Source organism: Pezoporus wallicus, unplaced genomic scaffold (genome assembly GCF_028554395.1).
Source record: "Pezoporus wallicus isolate ANWC-B61680 ecotype Strahan unplaced genomic scaffold, APGP_CSIRO_Pwel_v1 contig_8803, whole genome shotgun sequence".
Lineage (NCBI taxonomy): Eukaryota > Metazoa > Chordata > Aves > Psittaciformes > Psittacidae > Pezoporus > Pezoporus wallicus.
In genome coordinates this window covers 169767-189443 of record NW_026635049.1, presented here as the reverse complement: position 1 = coordinate 189443, position 19677 = coordinate 169767, and the positions used below count along the sequence as shown (strand labels likewise).

The following is a 19677-nucleotide window of genomic DNA, read 5'->3' as shown; positions in this document are numbered from 1 at the left end:
GATTTCCTTTCACCACTCTTTTTCGTTTCTTATTCTTTCTTTAGTTAGTCAGTCACTCAAAACTACCAAAGTTCTAAGTAATTCCAGGCCTATAGGTTAGCAGCTTTTAACACAAGCAAGTGACTGTGCCTTTTAAAAATGTCGTGTCTATATATATCTTTTTGTCTGGTTCTTTTTAGTAGATTTACATTTGCAACTGTGCTGAGCTAAAATAATACAAGTCAATGCAATTACCACACTGAAATGGGATTTTTCCTTTTGATTTATCACTGTACCGCTGAAGAATACTCCGTTTGATGTGAACAGTGAAACTATGGGGGTCCATTTAGCAAGCTGCAGGTAACCCCTCTGGAAATTACTAAACATGAGTTATAAGATCAATCAGTCAAACAAGAAAACTTTCATTGCCAAGGAAGCTGTTTAAAGCTTACTGGAGGACAATTACAAGCAACGCATCCCACTCTTCCAAACAGAACAAACAACAAAACCCTGCTAAATTAGTTGCAGAAATTATGGTTCTTTCACTGAAATCCTCAAGATAAGCTCTTTCCTTTTCCAATTCTGATCAGGGTTTTACATCTTACCTTTGCAGAAGCTGAAACACACAGCTCTTCAGTACTCATTGCTCTCAGGTGTCGCTACTTTCTCCCATCAGCAAGTTTTCTGAAGTCAAGCTTCTCACTGCAGAAGTTGTGTCTTCGTTACTAGGTTTGAACCTAAATAAGATAACCCAGTATTAGCTAATGCTGTAAAGGCTGGGATAATTGCCATTTGGAAAAGAATAAAAACTGCAGGTTGCTCAAGCTAGGAGTTAAGAGTCATATATGCAACCCAATGCTGTTTCTTTGATTTAAGAATGCTGTAAGTTCCTCTTGTACTTCTTAAGAAAATGAACAGAGATACTAGTGAAATTCAGATTGTTTTGGACAGCAGCTGAACCAGTCACAGATCTAAATGTGAAGTACTTGGTACGGTACAGGAAATAAAGCAACCTTAGAGAACAATCTAGTTGCATCAAAGGCAGAGACCAGGTAGTCCAATGCAATGCATACTCCTAAGAAATATTTTTATAGTGTATATGTGTGCAGTAGCATTTAAAGACAGAGCTTTGGAGGCAACAATATTCTTCAGTTATTTTTCTCAGAGCTTCCACAATAATTATTTTCATACAGATTGATTACATTAGGAAAAAGGAGGACTGTTGATGAATGCAGCTCTTGCTTTGCCTATAAAGCAGCTCGTATCTAGTATTCTCCAAGAACACATTGCAGTGCTCATGTAAGAAATATTTAAAGCCGTTAATAATTAAAATTAGTGGATTTTATTAATTAAATAAAAAGTCAGACACTCTAGGCAATAATAAAATAAGAACCCCAAATATGCACTGAATTAATTTGTTATCTGCACCCACGTTTTAATGAAAGCCTCAAGAAACTTCCACAGTTACTTCAGGTTATGAGTAAATGAAGAACAAGGTTTTAAGAGTTTATTTCCACGATTTGCAGCTCTTCTTTCTGCAACTCATCCAGTTACAATTACTTCAGTGATATTTTCTGTTGCTTGTCTTCAGATGACTGATGAAAGGCTGACACCATTAAGCCAGCTTTCTATTTTCTTGTGACAAGAAAATAAAGCATGAATTCACATCATATTCAAATACACTGATCCCAGTACGCCCGTGAAATAAATGGAGTCTTACATAGGCATAAAATGAACTCTTATTTGTTCTATTAGTTCAGATATTCCAGGCAACCGAGGATCAATTTAGATTAAGGATGTTTATACAATGGAAGGTACTTTTAAAATACAGAGAGGAAAAAAAAAACCCAACATATGAGCCAATTGCACAGAGAATGGGGGATTTGGTTCCGCTCTGTAGATGTTATAATATTTAGTAGCATTAGAGTTACTTTTGAAGTTAAAACAACATCCTTGCATTTACAGCGGCTTTATTTGCAGACTATAGTCCTCTTTCTTGAAAGGGCATCACAGCAAGGTAAGATTAAAGACAAACTTTATAAAACACCATTTTGTGGTATTAACTGTAGAAAAAAAAGAGGAACTTTTCCCTTCACTACTTGTCAAGGCTGCTGTAAGAGCTTCGCTGCTAAATGCTCAGGTTACACATAATCCTCCAGCTGCGAGGCGACAATTAGCACCAAGCTCTCTAGAAAAGCTTTCAGCTCCCAACAGGTGCCCTGCCATTGTGTGCACGTTTCAATCCAGCTCTGGCAGAGTGAAGGTCCCACCTCCTGCCACCCCTCCCCTTTGAAACGACTCTTATTACAGCCCTTATCAGAGCAGCTCCATTCTCATTTCCCCCCCCCCCCCCAAAAGACCAAACATGACTTTCACTCTTTTGTTTAAGTGCTTTTCTCCATTGTCTTTCTTCATTTATCTGACTGGGAGATCTGAAGGCAGGAAGTGGAATTTACTTCTGGTGTATTATGAGTCCACTGCTTCTCTCCTGACTGCTGAGAACAGGAGCAAATCCTTTGAGAGCCATATAATTATATCGACAAAGAACAGAAAGTCTTTCCCTTTCTCTAGGCAGAGATGACAGTCCAGAAACACCTCAGAAGTCCGTCAATCTGCAACACTGATATCGTATCTGTATAAAGTGAGAATTCTAGAGCTGAGTTTCTCTGTAATGTCATGCACTATAAGATTTCCTTCTCTATCAAAAAAGACCCCATAAATATTCTTCAGATTAAAATTCGTTCTTGTCCTTTAGAACATCTTCACAAGGCTGGAATGGCAAAGTGCTTCTTACAATTCCAACTTCAAGAGTAAGCATAAACACTGTTAGAACACTTCTCAGACTATTCTTCTTCCAATGTAGAGGCACACTATATCCAAAAGGAATATTTATTAGGAAGCATTCCCTCCTTACTTGCCATCAAGCTTCTCCCATCCAGTAACAAACACTTTTTGGCAAAACAAGCCATTTAGAACCCTGCAATGCTCAAGGGAAGCAGAGTGCCTAGTGAATTAACCATTTGTAATGAATAAAAAGAAAATGGTTATGAGGGATATCAAAATATGTAGCAAAACATGACGGCACTTAGAAGAATAAAATATCTTGATGTTTGATCTGACCTTTTTTCCACATGGAGACAAGACTGATAACACAAAACAGGTATTTGTTTGGTGCAATTCAGCTTGTAAAGTCAAGTTTCCAAAACACAATGAGAAAACAGCAAGTAGATGAATCATGCATGATTTTCAGTTTTGCTTTCTGCTCTGCATCTCATTGATTCCTTTTACCATTACCTTTCTGGGCCATGCTCTTGACTTCTTCTCACAGCATTCTGCTGCTTTCTGGTTTCTTTCCACCTTATGGAGGCAGAACCCTGCCATTCACACCCTGCCCCTGGCCATCAATCCCCAAGGAACTCAACTCCCAAGACTCCGGGCTGATTAACTGTAACTTTTATAAAGGCAAAAAACCCATGCTGAGAGCAAACACACATGAGAGTGAACCCCAGTCATGTTCCTGGTAAAACAGCACTCAGCATCCTACTCTAAACACAGCACAGGGTATCTGGATCATTGGATTATGAAGATCTGGAATTACCAGCACACAATCTGGAATTTCTGTGTGGCAGCAAACCCTCCCGGAACTGAGACATGCAACCTGTTTACCATAAGGGCTTTCTGAAGTATGCTCAGGAGAGTTGCAGATGGTATCTGCAACTAATACCACTTTCAAGAGGAAAGCCTGGAGTCTTTCATTCTGGAAACAGCTAGAATGATCATGGACTTTTTTTCCCCTCCACATTTTTTTAAAGCTAGTAAGTTCATTGACACTGATCTCCTCCCATAACATCCTTAGGTTTCTACAAAGCAGCAAATTTATACTGAAACAAAAATCTTCACCTAAGTTTCCAAACTGCTTTCCCAGGGAGAGGTTTAGTGAGTTACTTGACGTGGCTGCAGGATGACACAGACACTGCTCTGCCTACTTACTTCATTAGGCAGGTAATCAGCAGAACACACACAAAGCCAAGAAGACAGGATTTTGACTCCCAGCCACCCTGGATTTCATGCCAATTACAAAGATTAGTGGACAACCTGAAGTCATCAGTATGTGATATGTTCCATTGGACAGCATTAATCTTTTCTAGGGGTGCACACTGACTGCAGCAAGCACCCTGTACAGGGAGAAGAATTTCACTCTGCTGAATTCCTTTGTTATCAACAGCTGAGGATTCATTAGGAGCCTTATGAATGAGCCAGGATCTAACCAGCCTAGTTTTTCAGTAATTGTAATAAAAAGGTAGGTCACTGAGCAAAATTATTTACGAACTAAACAAGATTAAAAATAGCAGGGAAACACTGAAAAAGTACTGACCATGATAAGCAGAAACAAGCCCAATAAACTAGAAGCCTATTGCTGTTGACTTTTTGTGCACGTGAAAGACGGAAGCTGGATTTATTCTGGGATGCTTCTAAGAAGCTTCTCTAAAACATAAAGGGAGCAAAAGTGAGAACATAAAGGTACTTTACCTGGAAATGCACTGAACAAGTGACACACTCATATCTCAGCACCAAAAGAGGGGTAAAATAAAAAGGAAGAAACATTAGAAATGAAGATACCACAGAAAGGAAGAAATCAGGAAGCATCTCTATAAGGAAACAAGTGGACAAAGGGGAAAAGAAAGCTTAAGGAGCAAACTAAAAGTGGTGCAAGGATTGCTGGACTTTAGTTCTGGGATTCTGCTAGTTTATAGAACTTGAGCTGTTTCCCTGAGGAGAGAGCAGAAGGAATGGATGCAGCCCAGTGTGGGATAATCCTCAAGTCAGAGAACATATGCTTTGAGTTTAATCCAAGTGCAGAGCTCTGGCAAACACGCTGAATTTATAGAGGCAAATACATCAACTTTAATTTTTTAGCAGCTGTGCCGTCCTTTAATTTCTCCTACCCTGAAGTGTACACTTGTACCCCTTTCACTTACCTCTAAAAAGCTCAGCCCAGCCTTTCTATCTGAAGCCAACTAACAGCTCTTGCCCACTGGAATTTTCTTTGAGATGTACTGTTACTTTCCACTTGTTCTGCCCATTTTTCTTCTTAATCAAACACACATTGAAGTGTCTTCCTAGGAAGGCTGAGCCATACCAGCAGGAACCAAGACTCTCTAGTTCAGCTGGCAAGCTTCTCCCTAGGAATCCCATATTATCCCAGATCCAGAAAGCCTCCTCTCTTTCATGACTCAAGCTTCTCCCCTCAGACCCACCAGGTCTCCCACCTTTGTTCTAATACCTCCGCGCCCTTCAGCATTAGCTCTACTCAGTGTATGAAAGCACCAGTAAAAGACCACCTCTAATTGCACTTTTCCTCTCAACCCTCAGCTGATGGTTTTACTCACACACCTCAGGTCACTGCTCTCCAGCAAACCAAGCTGCCAGGTCTCTTTACAGAGTTTAGCAGGGGGCAATATCTACACCTTTCCCTCAAACCAAATCAGGCCTCTGCACCAATTAAGCTTATTGACACCAGATTTTATACATTCCTTAGCAATGACAGCACAGGCTTTCTTAAATCCAACAAACCTTTTAATGTGGGAGCACAGCACAAGGTCCTGAAAGGTGAAGTGGTGACAGCAGTCAGCTCTGGCACAGCAGCCCGGCCCCCTTGAAGCTGAAGGGGAGGAAAGGATGTTGCAACAATGCTGTAAAACAGGAGGAAAAAAAGTTAATTTTCCACCTGTTGTTGTTTTCTTCCCTTGGCAGCTGAAGGACAGGAGGAGGTGTCACCATGGAGGTGAGGGGTGCAGGAGTGGGAACCTGCGTTTAAAGGCCACTGGAGGAATAAGAGGGGCATTTGCCTGGGGCAGGAAATACAGAGGAGAGTGAACACAGCTCCCCTGCTTCCCCCTTGCTCCCGGGCACCTCTGGCTGCTCACCCCCGGTCCTGCCTGTCTCTGCAGGGGGTAGGGAGGAATGTCCCATGGGAGACAGGAGGGGAAAATTCCTCCCCACCACCAAACCCAAATGAGCTGTGAGACAAGGCTGCCTGCTTCCTGTGTCTCAGGTTTTCATTTCACAGATGCCATTACTAATACCTTGCTGTGCAAAGCTCTTCTGTAAGCATGAACTGTCTGGTGGTAGTTGTGATTATGGAAGCATTTCCCAAGGCCAGCCTCTTGTACAAATGCATTTATCCTCTAGAGCACACAGGAACAAGCTGCTGTACATACAGTGCAGGCACCTGTAAATTGTACCTACAGAAAGCTATTACCTGCAGGCCTCGGGTTTTGTTGTTTTCTCTGGTTTTACAACTGCTGAACCTACACAAACCCCACTGACATGAGTGGGTGCAGAAGCTCAGCACTCCTGAAGACCAGAGTGCATGCAAAACTGAGCCAGCTCCTCTTCAGTTTAAAAGCAGGTGTCCCCTGGCAGTGTCCCACAGACTCCTCCCTGCAAGTGATGCCTCTGGAGCACAGACCAACCTTGCATCTGAGGCATATCTTATGAGGACACCACGTTTCTGCCCACCTCCAGCACAGGGAGGAAATTCATCTGGCCGAGAGCATCGGAAATGGGCTTTGTGCAGCACGTCAAGCAGGCTCCCAGCATTGCTTCACTGAGACATAAATCTCAATCTTGTTTATTCAGAAATGACTACAGCCTGGTGCTGCCAAGAAAACCCCGCTCCCTGAAACACACAGGCTCTAATTATTTATTCAGATATTTTCTGGCTCCTCTCAAGCTTTGTATTTTGTTTTCATTTGTCAGACGGAGCACTGGTAGGCTCTATACTGAACTAGACTGTGACCCCTGATTCACTCTTCCACCAATTCTCTCCGTATCTCTTAATTGTCTTGAAATAGCCAGCCTTGTGCATGGTAATTAATGTCACTGGGAACTCAGACACTTGGAGATCCTAAAATGATTAGAGTTCTGAATGAAGCAGCGTCTGCAAATGTAAGGGGATGTAGTGGTCTGAGCGTTGAACTTCAAACTGGCTGACTCCAAAACCTGGGTCTACAGTGCCATTCCATCTCTGTCCTTTGGGGTAGGAGAATCTATCCCTTTATTTATCTTCTCCCAAGTTAGGGGAATAAATCTGGAATGTGACATAAGTGCTCACACTGTAATTAGCAGGAAAACCTTTTCCCTGTTCATCTCAACATGTTCAACAGCAGATGCCCATCACTTGAAAAAAAGACCAATCAAAAGTTAAAAACATATATTCTGGGCAGAATATTTTTAAAACAGAAAGCATTCAAGATGGAATTGTCTTGACAGTGTCTGCTGGAGACAGACTCAGGCCAGCTCATTTGGGTTTCAAAATGTAAATGCAAAGCTTGTAGGACTTGCTTTTGTATTTTTGTTCTAAAATAAGCAAACAAAGCCCTATTATAAACAAAGAGATAACAAAGAGTTTTCGTAGTGTTGGTAAATTAAGACATCATTTGTAATGCCCACGAGAGAAAAACTTGGGATTTTCTGCTTTTGGATCCAAAGTGTCATGGAGCATTAAGAAGAATCCTGCAAAGCTGCCTGACCTAAGGCTCTGGAATTCCCTGTCCCACAGCACAACGGGGCTACAGCCCTGCTTCTGCCTGGTAGCAGTATCTGGAAAACAGATCCCATAGGATTTTGGCCTACAGAGGGTAGAAAGGTGGCTGCTGTTTTACTCAGCTAATCTCCAGGTACTGTAGAGTGAAACATGAATTCATGCAGAAGAGGAGAAAGGCAGAGCTAACTGCAAAGCAAATCAGGATGAACATCTTCTGTAAAGTACACAGGCAGATCACATAAAGAGAAGTACAAACCTGAAGCTCTCACATGACTTCCAAGGCAAACTCCAACAAGTGTCCAGGGTAAACAGAAAATAGCCCATCATATTCCCATCGTTCAGAGTCTTGTCAGTTTAACGTTATCAGGAGTTATTTTCTCTGTGTTGTGAGACTGTAAATGCAGGCTGTAAGACAACAAATATTCCACAACAGGAACAATCAATATTCCATAATATCCTATTCCAAGAGAAAGATATTTCAAAATTCAAGCTTATTTCAATCTTACTTTAGAAATAAAATGTAAAGAGAATCTGGATATTTTATAAATGCACATCTTGGAGCCAGTCTAAAACCTCCGATTTTCTTGTTCTTCAGACTTTCCGTTTCAAACAAGCAACTAAACAGCACTTGCATATGCCACAAGAGTCAGCCTCTCTTTCAAAGCTAAACAAGAACAGAGCTGGACCTCATCCACCGATTTCCAAGAGCTCAGATCCCTAAATCCCAGTATCACATCTTGCAGAGTTACTGATATAATATAAACCCAAAATTTTCCATCCATAAAGACATCAACACCCAGCTCTGCCAAGACATCGACCTTCTCCGTCGAGGAGTGTTAAATGATGCATGAGCAGAGTTTCATACTCAGACACATACATGAAATGCAATTATAAAATAAGGTCATCCTAGGAGAATGATAGCGAACCTGACTGGAACGTACAGGCTGATTCATTGAGAAGTTATCAACTGAGTTTTAATCTTTTCATGCTTATGGAAAGAGCTGCCTGCAGAGCTAGCCAGGAGGATGTGTCACTGTAAGAACCTGCGTTGCTATTTTGTGTTGCTGCTGAACAGCAGGTGAGCAAGTCTGCAGGGCCCAGACTCTGAAGACAACTGGTCTCTCAGCTACCCCTCTGATTACATGGTTGTGATTTTTGACAACTGAAACCCAGCAATTACCATGTCAACTACAGGTGAAGGAAAAAAAGAGATGTGCGTGATTTGGGCAAGCAATTAGTCACATGAAGAATATTTTTAACTTTATCACTTGAGCACCTATGTTAAGTGTAGAGAACAGCAGAGACAGTAACTCAAATGTTCCAAGTTCAAACAGTTCTAAGGGCTCATCTTTACAGTGGTAATATCACCCGCTGTGTGGATAGTGTGGTACCATATACAGTGCGGCTAGTGTGTGCGCCATTCATGATACACCTCAGATAGAAAGTTACCTAAGGGCCAGGTCTCAAGGAAACAGGAGGGTTTCAGAACTGACCATTTGCCAGTTCTTCAGGGTTCAAGCCCTGGGTGAAATGGGAACAGAAAAATGTTACAATATAAACTTTCTGGTGGTGATGCTAAAATCACAGCAGTGAGCGCAGAACGGTTTCTGGTGGACAAGCCCCTGCTGTACATAACTCCACTGCTGGCTCTGAACGTCCTTTTCGCTGACAGCCTTGGCAGGGAAGGTGAGGACTCACTGATAAGAAGGGACTCTTATCTCCAGAGGTTGTCCTCAGGTCAGAGTTGAGGAATGTTGGCCGGGCAGCACAGCGAGCGTGCGCTGCCGCTGCCTGAGTCTGTTTATCTGTTTCTCCCCTGAGCACCTCATGCCCCATGACATAATTAAGACCAAGAGTACAGCAATATACAGAAAACCCAAATATTTCATCAATGACAACAACGTCAAGAGCTGCATTACTAAGAAATAAAGCATTTTTGAACCTCAGGAGAAGAATCAGACTGGAAATAAACCCTCAAACATAAAATTTTAATTACCAGATATTAGGAAATAACAGTTCCTTTGGGGAGTTTTTCTGAAACTAGGAACTGTAATATTTCTTGTGCCTTTTTCCCACTGTTGGAGGCAGGGTGCCAGCCTCGATGTACAAAGGCTTTGCCTTTGTCATTCCCAAAACTCACACGCACCTCTAAGAAGCTTATACCTAGAGATGATTCCGAAGCCTCTAAGTGTTAAAGTTATTTGAGCAGCAGAAAGGAAATGCAGTTGTTAAGCAACTGCAAACCCCTTTTAATCCAGAAAGACAGAACAAGCAAACCCAAGTTCGGCTGAGCCATCCAGGGTGACTGTCCAAGGGCCACAAAAATGGCAGGAGTTGATGGGGCCAGAAGCACAACCCGCACAGGGGAGACTCCCCCACAACAGAGACTATGCTTATGGCCTAATGGGATCATAGGGGGAACCATCAGGACATTACTTGGAGATTGCCATGTTATTACCAGCAATGGTGAGTGAGGGATAAACTGCAGAGACCTCAGGCCCTAGGGAAAAAACTACTCTGGTAGCTAGAAAACTATTTTCTGGCTTTTCACATTTGATGTGAGGTCACTGAGACAAAACATACATAACTAGCAATGTGTACGTCTTTTAAGTCATCTGTAGAAAATCTAAACTGAAATCTTCATGATTTTTAAGTACTTGGCATTATCACTTCTCTCTTTTTCTCCTTCACTGAGCAGAAACTAACATACCAGTGTGTCAATTAAGGTCAGGCTTATCTGAACAGTCTCTGAACTACTAATTCTTCTCTCTCCCCAATGTGAAATCCAAACCTGTTGAAACTGGCCTCTCTTTTCACAAAACAGGATGTGAAAAGAGGGCTGATAGCCCTGAAAGAAATGAGAAAACACACAAAATACTTTGCTTTTGTAATGGTGCTAACAGTCTAAATGTCATGAGAGATTTTTATTATATCAAATAGTCATGGAATTTTATAAGATAATATAAATCGGAGACATAAAAATTCACAAATGTATACTTGTATCAAATGTACTTGTGTACAACTTAGACATGTACATACATATACAAATACAGTGTGTCTCTGTGCGTATTGGGAACTAGTTATATCCACCTGTATATATGTGAGCAGAGTGGTTTCTTTGCTACATACCTTTTGTGCACAGAAACAACCAACTGCCAGGTCCTTCGAGGAAACTACTTCAAAAGAAGAGTATTTAACAAAAATATTCTGATCATAGAGGCTTCAACCTATTTCAGGGTCCAACTATGCAAATGACTATTAGATATGTAACAGGCCTTTGATCAGTGCATTTACAACATATACAGTGATGGTCACAGACATACACAACTCTCTCAAGTCATTTCATGCATACAGCTAATACTCAGAACAAAGAGCTCAGGTCTCAGGGTGCTGCCTGCTCTCATATGTCCCAACCTTGATACATTTAGCAAATTTTCTGTTTGGTTCTAGGATATTCCTATTAATCCTATTGGAAATAAATACAAATAGCCAACATGACCTTTCAAAGGAGGTGACTGATATTTTTAGCTATTTAAACATGCGCTGTTCTGCACTTCAGATGACCCATAAGGTCACTTTTACATACCATTATGGTAGTTTGTGATCAAATTGGGTCAGTACTTGCAATAGTTTTTAGTTGTGGATTTTGTGACAGTCTGTGTGTCTCAAAGGGAATGCCTGTTACCTTATTCAAAATCAGACATCAGAGACAAGCAAAGACACAATTGTTTTGGACACAGAACATGAAGCAATGATTAATCTTTTCCCTGTGCATTCCTCTCAGATGCTTACTTCTCCTCTCACTTTATTCAGTTCTCAAAAACCATCTGGCTTACAGTTCTTTTTTCTTTTTGGTGTACGTTGCCTGATTTTTGTTAGTCATGAAGAAAAGCTGAAACCAATGATGATGTGACTGTACCTGGTGCCTGATATTGCATCAGGCTGGACATCATTATCTTGTAAAACAATCAAATACTTCTTTTGAATGAAGGGATTTTTACCAGAGTAGGTCTGAATATTCTTCCCATGTACTATTTTCTATACTACTACACAGAGAGCCATGAAATGAAGGAAAATGATGCTTAATAAACAGACATGTGTCTAGAAAATGTAGATGTCCGTCTTTCACTTGTACCTTCACGTATCAAAACCATGTAAGGAATGCCCTCATTCTGTACATAGGATACACAGTCCTCAGCCTTTATAAGCTGTACGTTGATGTAATCAAGGTGTCTTGTATAATGACAGGCACAAGCATGGTTCAAGGTAGGGAGGAATAAATGGGTAATATTATGTCAAAAAAAAAACAGCCCTCACAAAAAAGACTGACTTGAGCTCTTAAGCACACTGAGCCATTCGGCCAAAGAGGAGAAGCGCTGCCTTTCAGGAAAAGCAACACTTTGCTTTGATGTACGGACTTGTCCCACATTGCAATTTTATTCATTAAACAGACGTTGAGTTAAATCATTACAAACCAGTTCCCTACCTGGGCATCCTTCTACCAAATTTAAAACGGTTTTCTTTCTCTCAGGTGAAATCCCCTCCAAAGCAACGTGCCCAGATGTGGGGTTTCAGTTGAATAATTTACCATACAATTACTCTGATTTACATTCACAGTTTAGCAAAGCCAGGTGAGATCCAGGATCACTCTGCTGCCATTGGACTATGATGTTGGGCAGGCACTTGCAAAGGACATTTCATCTAACCAGGGCACTGTATCTTGACTGTTTCAGCCACCTCTCTCATGGTGTGATGGATCATCTCCCTCTTTCCTTTTTGGCTACACAGGGAGCTTGGACAAAGAGAAACCTAATTTTTGTCTGAAACTCAGGCTAAGTGATCTGGCTGCTGGGACTAGGAAAAGCAGTCCTTCCCTGAAAAAAAAGGTTAAAAAGCATCACCAGGAATTACATTCAAAGTGCCAGGAGCCTTCTGTTTCCAAATAAAAGCTCTCGGCCTTTTCTTTGTTGAGACCTCCAATATGTTTGTATGTTTCTGTTGCTCATTTTCATTAAATTCTCAGTCAGGGCTTCTGCTTCTAGAGCTACGCAGAGATTGAGACACCCTTTTTGTTCTCTTGTTCTGCTTCCCAACAAACAATCAACTAAATAATTAAATTATGCCCGAGCCCACACATTTTTGTAAGCCAAGTAGTTTGATAACAAATTGTCAGCGGTACGTATGCTGTTTCTATAGCACTATTTTTATCTACTCTCTTGAAATGAAATGTCTCTTTGGTTCTAAATCATTAATAAAACTCTTAGCACCGTTAAACACCTTCACTAAAGGCAACTTTCAAAGGCCTGTGCAGTGACAGTATAATGTTTCACTGAAATCTGGGACTGTGGAGCCATGACAGGCACTGTTACATAGTAAGTTTGACCCTAAATGGCAATCCTGGAGAGATAAAAATAATTCCTTCCTCTATCTTTCTTCACCTTTCCCCCCCTGCTTTTCTTGTTTTTCAGGTTTCTAATGACCTGCCTCATCCACAAAAAAGAGACTATTCCACTTGTTCACCAATGTTACCAGATTTCTACTATACCACTATTAGAAGAAAGAGGATGATTTCAGGACTTTTCAAATGCTGTGTAAAATGAGAAAGTAGCCCAAAATCTGTGACACTAATTCCTAAATAAAGAATAAATGAATAAAATTAAGATACATGTAGAAAAAAGTACTATTGTAAAAATCACAGATTTACAGCAACAGTTTGTGATCAAAGCTTTCTAAGCTGCTATTGCATAAAAGCTCTGCTCTGTTGTTAAAGAACATTACAGCTCCTCTATTGTTCTCAAGCACAGCCCAGGTCAAAGAAGTAGCATAACAAATCAATTAATGTCCTACCTGCCTCCTTCACTAATTAGAGACTCAGTCTCCTCTCCCTCTGCTCTTGATATTTGAAACTTCTCAGAAGGTGAAGATTAAAGTAGCAGCTCTCAAACTTTTCCAGAGGGTTTCCTTTTTAAGCCCTACCTTCCCTGACAAGTATGGATTCAGCTGAGGTGAAAGAGCACTAGGAAATTTTTCCATCTCTGCTGCTTGTATTTGTTTTTATTCACCCCTATAAACACAATCTGTACAAACACTTCTACAAAGGAATCTTCTTATCATCCTTCCTCCAATTCCAGCTCTAAAAATACTCAGATTATCCAGAATATTAAACCTAATTGTTCATGTTTCTCCATGTTCCAGGAAATATGGCCACAGTACACATACAATAAATGTCCCATCAGCAGCCCTGGTTTCGTAATCATCTTTCAGATATAAACCAGCATTGCCTTTCTTTTTTTCCATAAGAGAAATTCTTCAGTACCTGTGTCTGAATTTACACTTGAACTTTTAGATGCATGTTTTCTCCCTCCTGGTCATTTCACTCTGAACAGCTAGGACTATTATCTCCTATCACTGCTATTTGGCTTCCTGTATTTGCCATACCTTCAAGTCTCACTTAGGAAACCAGGACAAATTTAACCTTCACCATTATGCTGGGGCTGCACGTCTGATCACACAGAGGGGAAGCAGCTGCATGGTGCACAGCCTTTTCCACCTAATAAATAAACTGCACAAATATATATGCTGGTCCTGAGCAGACTTTGCTACAGAAAGCCTTTCTACAGCTTCTGCATATGTAGCAACTCAACAATTTGCAAAAATAATCCAGGTAATTTTAGTGTATAGGAAGATTCTCTCAGGGCTCCTGGTTAACTGAAATTTAAGCAAAAAATGAGAAGAAAAGAGCAGCACTGATCCTCACCCCAGGATGAATAGTTTCTAAAAAGATTCTGCTTTAGAATGTGAAGAATGTACCTAAAGTGGCTTTTAGCTTTTAGCTTTGTAAGAAAGGAAGTGGGTTTGGTTGTTAACCCAATGGCCAAATGAGGGAGAGGAAGCTCAGTTGAACATTAAGGAAGGCAAGGAAACAACAGGTATCCTTAGAAGTCCGTGGACGCTTCATCTGTGCAGTTTTGTCTCTGTCTCTGTCTCTGCCTAGTGATAAGCAAGAGTGTTTATGCACCTGATTTAGTACTTCATTCCCTAGCCTGTGCCAATACAGTTCACATACTGAAGCAAAAAGCCTGTTTTGGTATTACAGTGACATATTAGGAGGAAAACGTACTTCTCTTCATAAGAAAACAACCACCTGGTTCCACAAAGTGTTCTACAATAAAAGAAGGTGTATGAAAATAAAATGTATTATTTGCTAAAATCTAAAGCTGCCACACATGAAGTGTCGTCATATGGACCATACTGTGACTTACCTCTGTCCCAGCTAGAATGTGACAGGATGGGCAGGCCCATTTCCCTTGAAGACATCTTTCATGCCAAGAGAATCATCAGTCAGTACCAGCTGACTTCATAAGCTCCATGAAAAGGTTATTTGTCTTTTCTGAAAATCAAAACCCAGTCCTTATTTTCTAATACATATTGCCAACATTAGAGCACAGGGACCTAATCCAATCTAATTATCCAATGTGCTGGGGTTTGTTTCCATTACACAACTTTTCTGTGTGCAATATAAGAATTTGTTCTTTGTTGATACAGCTTCTTGGACAAGCACGGATTTTGCATGCGTACACACAATCAAATACGACACTGGACCAAACCCTGCATACACATGTATCATACATGAGTAAGGGATTCTCTGCACATGAAAAGTGTGCTGGAGTGACTCAGAGAATGATTACACCTATCAAATACCTGTATATGCAAACCTGAGGCAATAGAGGAGCACTATTGCAGGAATTCTGGTTTTGGAAGGGTTAATTCAGAGCTTCACTACTCTTTGAACACACCACTTATGAGCCATGTCCACAGAGGCTCTGTGCACTTGCAGCATTCCCTGAAGCCAGTGGGAGTCAGGGCTTCTTCCAGCAGTGAGGCCATACACACATAAACTAAGTTAAAATATATTGTTTACATACTGCAAACCTAATAATTCACAGAATCCTTGGCATCTCAGTGCAGGGCTTTCCTTCAGACACAGTCACTTCTCCAGAGCGAGTTTTTCACATCTTGGTAGCAGTTGACCCTAGAACCATTTTCAGACATAAGTCAGTGTTTTCTTAACCTGCCAGTGCCCTACTGTAAGCACGTTCATCATGCAGCTGCGCTCTTAGTCAAAGGCCCTGGGGAAGGAACCGCAACGACTGCCGAGTTTTGCTATGGGATCTCAGCAGTGTTAGTGCAGTGCGCCCTGCTGGACTGCGCAGTGGCTCCGGCACGTCCTGCCCGGGCACTGCGACCACGCTGGGTCCAATCCCCATCCTAAAAAATGCGTCCAGTACATTCCAGATGGGAGCAGAGCTTGTCCTTTCACTGTTCTGCTGTGCTCACAGTTTTAATGTGTTTATCAGAAGCTAAGCTGGCGGATGTGAGAATAGAAACAGCAATCAGAGCCCAGCAGTGCTGGGGTTATTTCTGACAAGTCTCAAAGGAGGTGCTTTATTTTTCTTTCTGCAGTTCAGATGATTTTTATCCTGATTTTTTTGCTATGGGTTTAGTCATTCCTTCCTAATTTCAAACTATCACAGAAGTTAAAAATTGCCAAAGTATGTTAGCTCCGGTTAATCCCTCTAAAATTTATCTCAGCCTCCAATACCTTCACTGATATCAATTACAATATTAGTTGATTATTAGTTTTATTTTAAGCAGACCCTTACTCATGGCAACCTCTCACTAAATGGTGCAAATTCAGTTCAAATGTATCATCTCCTAGCTGGAATAACTGTTTTGAGAAGCCAGTGGAGAGTTCATCCATTAAAACCAGGGTTATGGAACAGTTAGCAAGGGCTTCTATTACTCAATATTTAAGATGAGTGATGTAATTCCATCATAAGTTCATAAAAAATGGGTATCTAGAGGGAAATCCTGACATCATTCTCAAAAGAGCAAGTCTATTTAGTTATCTTTTTCTATGAGCAACTTCTAGACAGAAAGATGACCTTTACTTCTAACTTTTCCTAAATCTTTCTTAGATGACACCTCTAACAGTACAAAATGTTTTAATAGAAAACAAGTAACTTGAGCAAGATGATTGTGTCATTATAAAATATTCTGATTTTCCAAAAACAGATGGAAAAAGCTTATGTTGAAAGGCATTTCTCAGGAAATGTTAGAAACATCTTTTCTATGGATTGTATGTTGAAGGAAACAGAAAATGATCTAATGAGAAAGGACAGAATCCAATTATTCTACAATTGTATTTCTGTCAGGAGCCAATTTTAGGCATTCCAGTAAAAGGCAAAACCCCAATTCTGAACCATACAGACACTCAATGGAAGAAGTTAAAAACCAGAGCAGGTGTTGGAAAATTGTATCTGCCCTTTTTTTGCTGTTTGTTATCCAAAAATGCAAAATGCTTTTTAACAGAAGCCTAGCTATGCTTTAGCTTGAGAACATTTAGCATCTATTCAGGCTAGCACTGAGAGAAAAAGCCATAAATGTCAGCACACAGCATGTCTGGATTTTATAATCACATGTCTCTCAACATCCTTCTACATAACACACAGGACTAGGTAACTTCTGAAGAATTTCTTCAAATCTTACAATTATATAAAATTGGGATAGAAAAAATTGAAAAACAAAGAAACTTCAGAATTGGGCTGACAAATACTTCGAAATGGCCCCATTTTCTTAAGTAACTGCAATGTATAAACACCATAACTATAAGAAATCAACAGTTTACACTCCCACATAGAGTTCTTCAAAACTGAAAGTAATTCTGTTTTGTTAATGCTATAAACACTGTAAACATGCAAAATTCCTATTTCCACGGTCACGAGCAGAATCCTTTCCATGTTACAGACACCCTCACCCTATCCTTAAACCTAAACAGCACTATTTTCTCAATCCCTAGATCTAGACAGTATTGTTAAAAGTGCACTTTTCTTTTTAAAACTCATCACTGCAGGATGGGTCCATTGATTGAGAAGGGCAGCAGTGAGCACTTACACTAAGGGGAGTTTGACCTAAGGTTTCATAAGCAGCATCCATCAAAGTCACCACCACAGCCCCACTGGCAACAGCAGCCCAGGACTGCGTCCTGTGTCACGAGTCCTTCTGCGCTGGTGGGCCACAGGTCTAATCCGAAGTACCTCCTCAAAGAGCTGTACGGACATCAGCTAACCTCACAACCCTCCTTGATGGGGTGGGCAAGTAACACTACATAGCCCAAGCACTCATATCCTTCCACAAACACATTCCACTCCTGACCTCCAGTACCCAGATGCCATTTCAGTCTCGGGTGGTCTTCCAACACATTGCAAGTCAGACCCTCAGCATCCAACAACATTTCTGTTCTGGGCCTCATTTGAAAGCAGCACTCTTCATTACTCAGATGAGTAAGAGCTGAAGAATGAAACTACTGAACTCACATCCCTTAGTACCTCTACAAAGGTCTTTGTTCCATGAACCCCTTCACTATATATTAACTGGCCTTTGTCCTCTTTTGCTTTTGTGCATTTTAAATACCTAGCAGAGGGCTCTAAAGTATTCACAAAAGTATCTGATGGAGCTTCGTATCTAAATAAATAAGTGAAGGGAAACCAGACCTGCCAAAGGTGAAAATCTCACCTAAATCTCAGTGGACCACCAACTTCCTCTCTTTTTTTCTTTAACTATGAAATAAGTGATATTTCTATAACCTGGCATTAGGTTAAAGCTGTTGCATTGTGTGCTTTGACATATTTTAATACAGCATCTGGAGATCATTTCAAAAAGATACAGAGTTTTCTGCCCTACAGGTTACCCATGTGTCTCCAAAGAAAGAAGCATATTCATTTTCCCATACCTGATGTTGAGGCTTTTTCTTGCAAGTCTGTTAAATGTACATCTTCCATTCTTTATCTTACTTCCAGAGCTGGACACCCTAAGTTACCCACAGTATCTTGCATCCATTTGGGAACTGCTTGCACAAGATTCCCTTGATGACAGTTCCCATTAGCACACATTCATTTACACATACATTTTTTTTGCATTTGTGAAATTCCTTTCTTCAAGTGGATATGAAAGATTATTCCTTTAATAGTCCTTTCCCCACAGGTAGATAAGTCTCATTCAGGGAAGCTGTCGCTCACCATGACCACTAGATCAAAGGGGCTCCAGCAGAAAGACTATCTCTGAATCTGTGAGGGGTCACTTGTCCCCTAAGCCCTGGCTGGCATTCACATCAAATAATGGTACGATTTCATCCCACCTGCTTTACCATTACACTGTGGCTGGAGGAGTGCTGTTTTCAGTAATGCTGCTTCAGGTCAGTTTACATAATAATCATAAAATAATACAAAAATTAGTTGATCAATGTATCTTCCTTTGTCTTCTGGGTACTAAAACAGAAAGAAATCCTTGGCTAGTCACCAACAGCTATGGTGAAATGATAAGCTGCACATTTGCCCAATGTTTGCTTTACAGCCAACCAGCATATCTCAAACCAGAACTGATTCCTGACCCCTCTGAAAATCAAGTGCTGACATGTAACCAAAACCAGACCCTTCCTGGAAAGCCTAAGCCACAGGAGCTGTGGCAACTGAAGCACGGGTTTGAGTAGAAGGAATATCCCATCCAGATGTTCACTTCAAACCTGTGTGAATCTCATTGGAAGTCATGAAAGTGTGAAGACAAAGAGCTATCCTGAAATCTTTGTGCGCTCCACAGGGCAGCTTCAATGGCTGGTGTCCTCACTCCATCCACACAACAGGCTTCCTTTTCAGGAAATGTGTGTCCAGAACATCAGTGCAGACAGACATAGATGGAAGGCCTGCATATGGTTCTGAGCTGATCCACTATCAAAATGGATTTCACCTTTCAAAGAGATATTTTCTACCTATGATAGACTGCTTTTGCTGACTGTGTCATCTATTAACTTCAATAAGGCCGTCAGGTCTAATTATAAATCTCCTTCTTCAGTGACTTTGCAGATTTTAGAACACTCAAATCTGCATCAGACATACAAAAAGCTTTCTCACATTGTTACTTGGAGAAGAGCAGACACAACAGAATCTACTTCTGACATTTACAGCAGCAGGTATCTGTTCATACACCTCTAGCAACCAGCTAAAACTAAAAGCGTATTTAAAAAGAGTATTTCTATATCATAGCTGCACTTTTGTGAATGAGATCTGAACTCACTGACACCTGTGGAGTTTTGC

At 40.8% G+C, this 19677-nt stretch overlaps 1 long non-coding RNA gene across 1 annotated transcript; it reads right to left on the bottom strand.

Annotated features, from left to right (window-relative positions):
• Positions 1–589: 589 nt before the first annotated feature.
• LOC130594458 (uncharacterized) lies at positions 590–7865 on the bottom strand. The gene is made up of 3 exons (XR_008971090.1): positions 7785–7865; positions 5554–5672; positions 590–716 (listed from the first exon to the last, which is right to left on the bottom strand). It is a non-coding gene; the product is annotated as an uncharacterized LOC130594458 (long non-coding RNA).
• Between the last annotated feature and the right edge of the window lie 11812 nt (positions 7866–19677).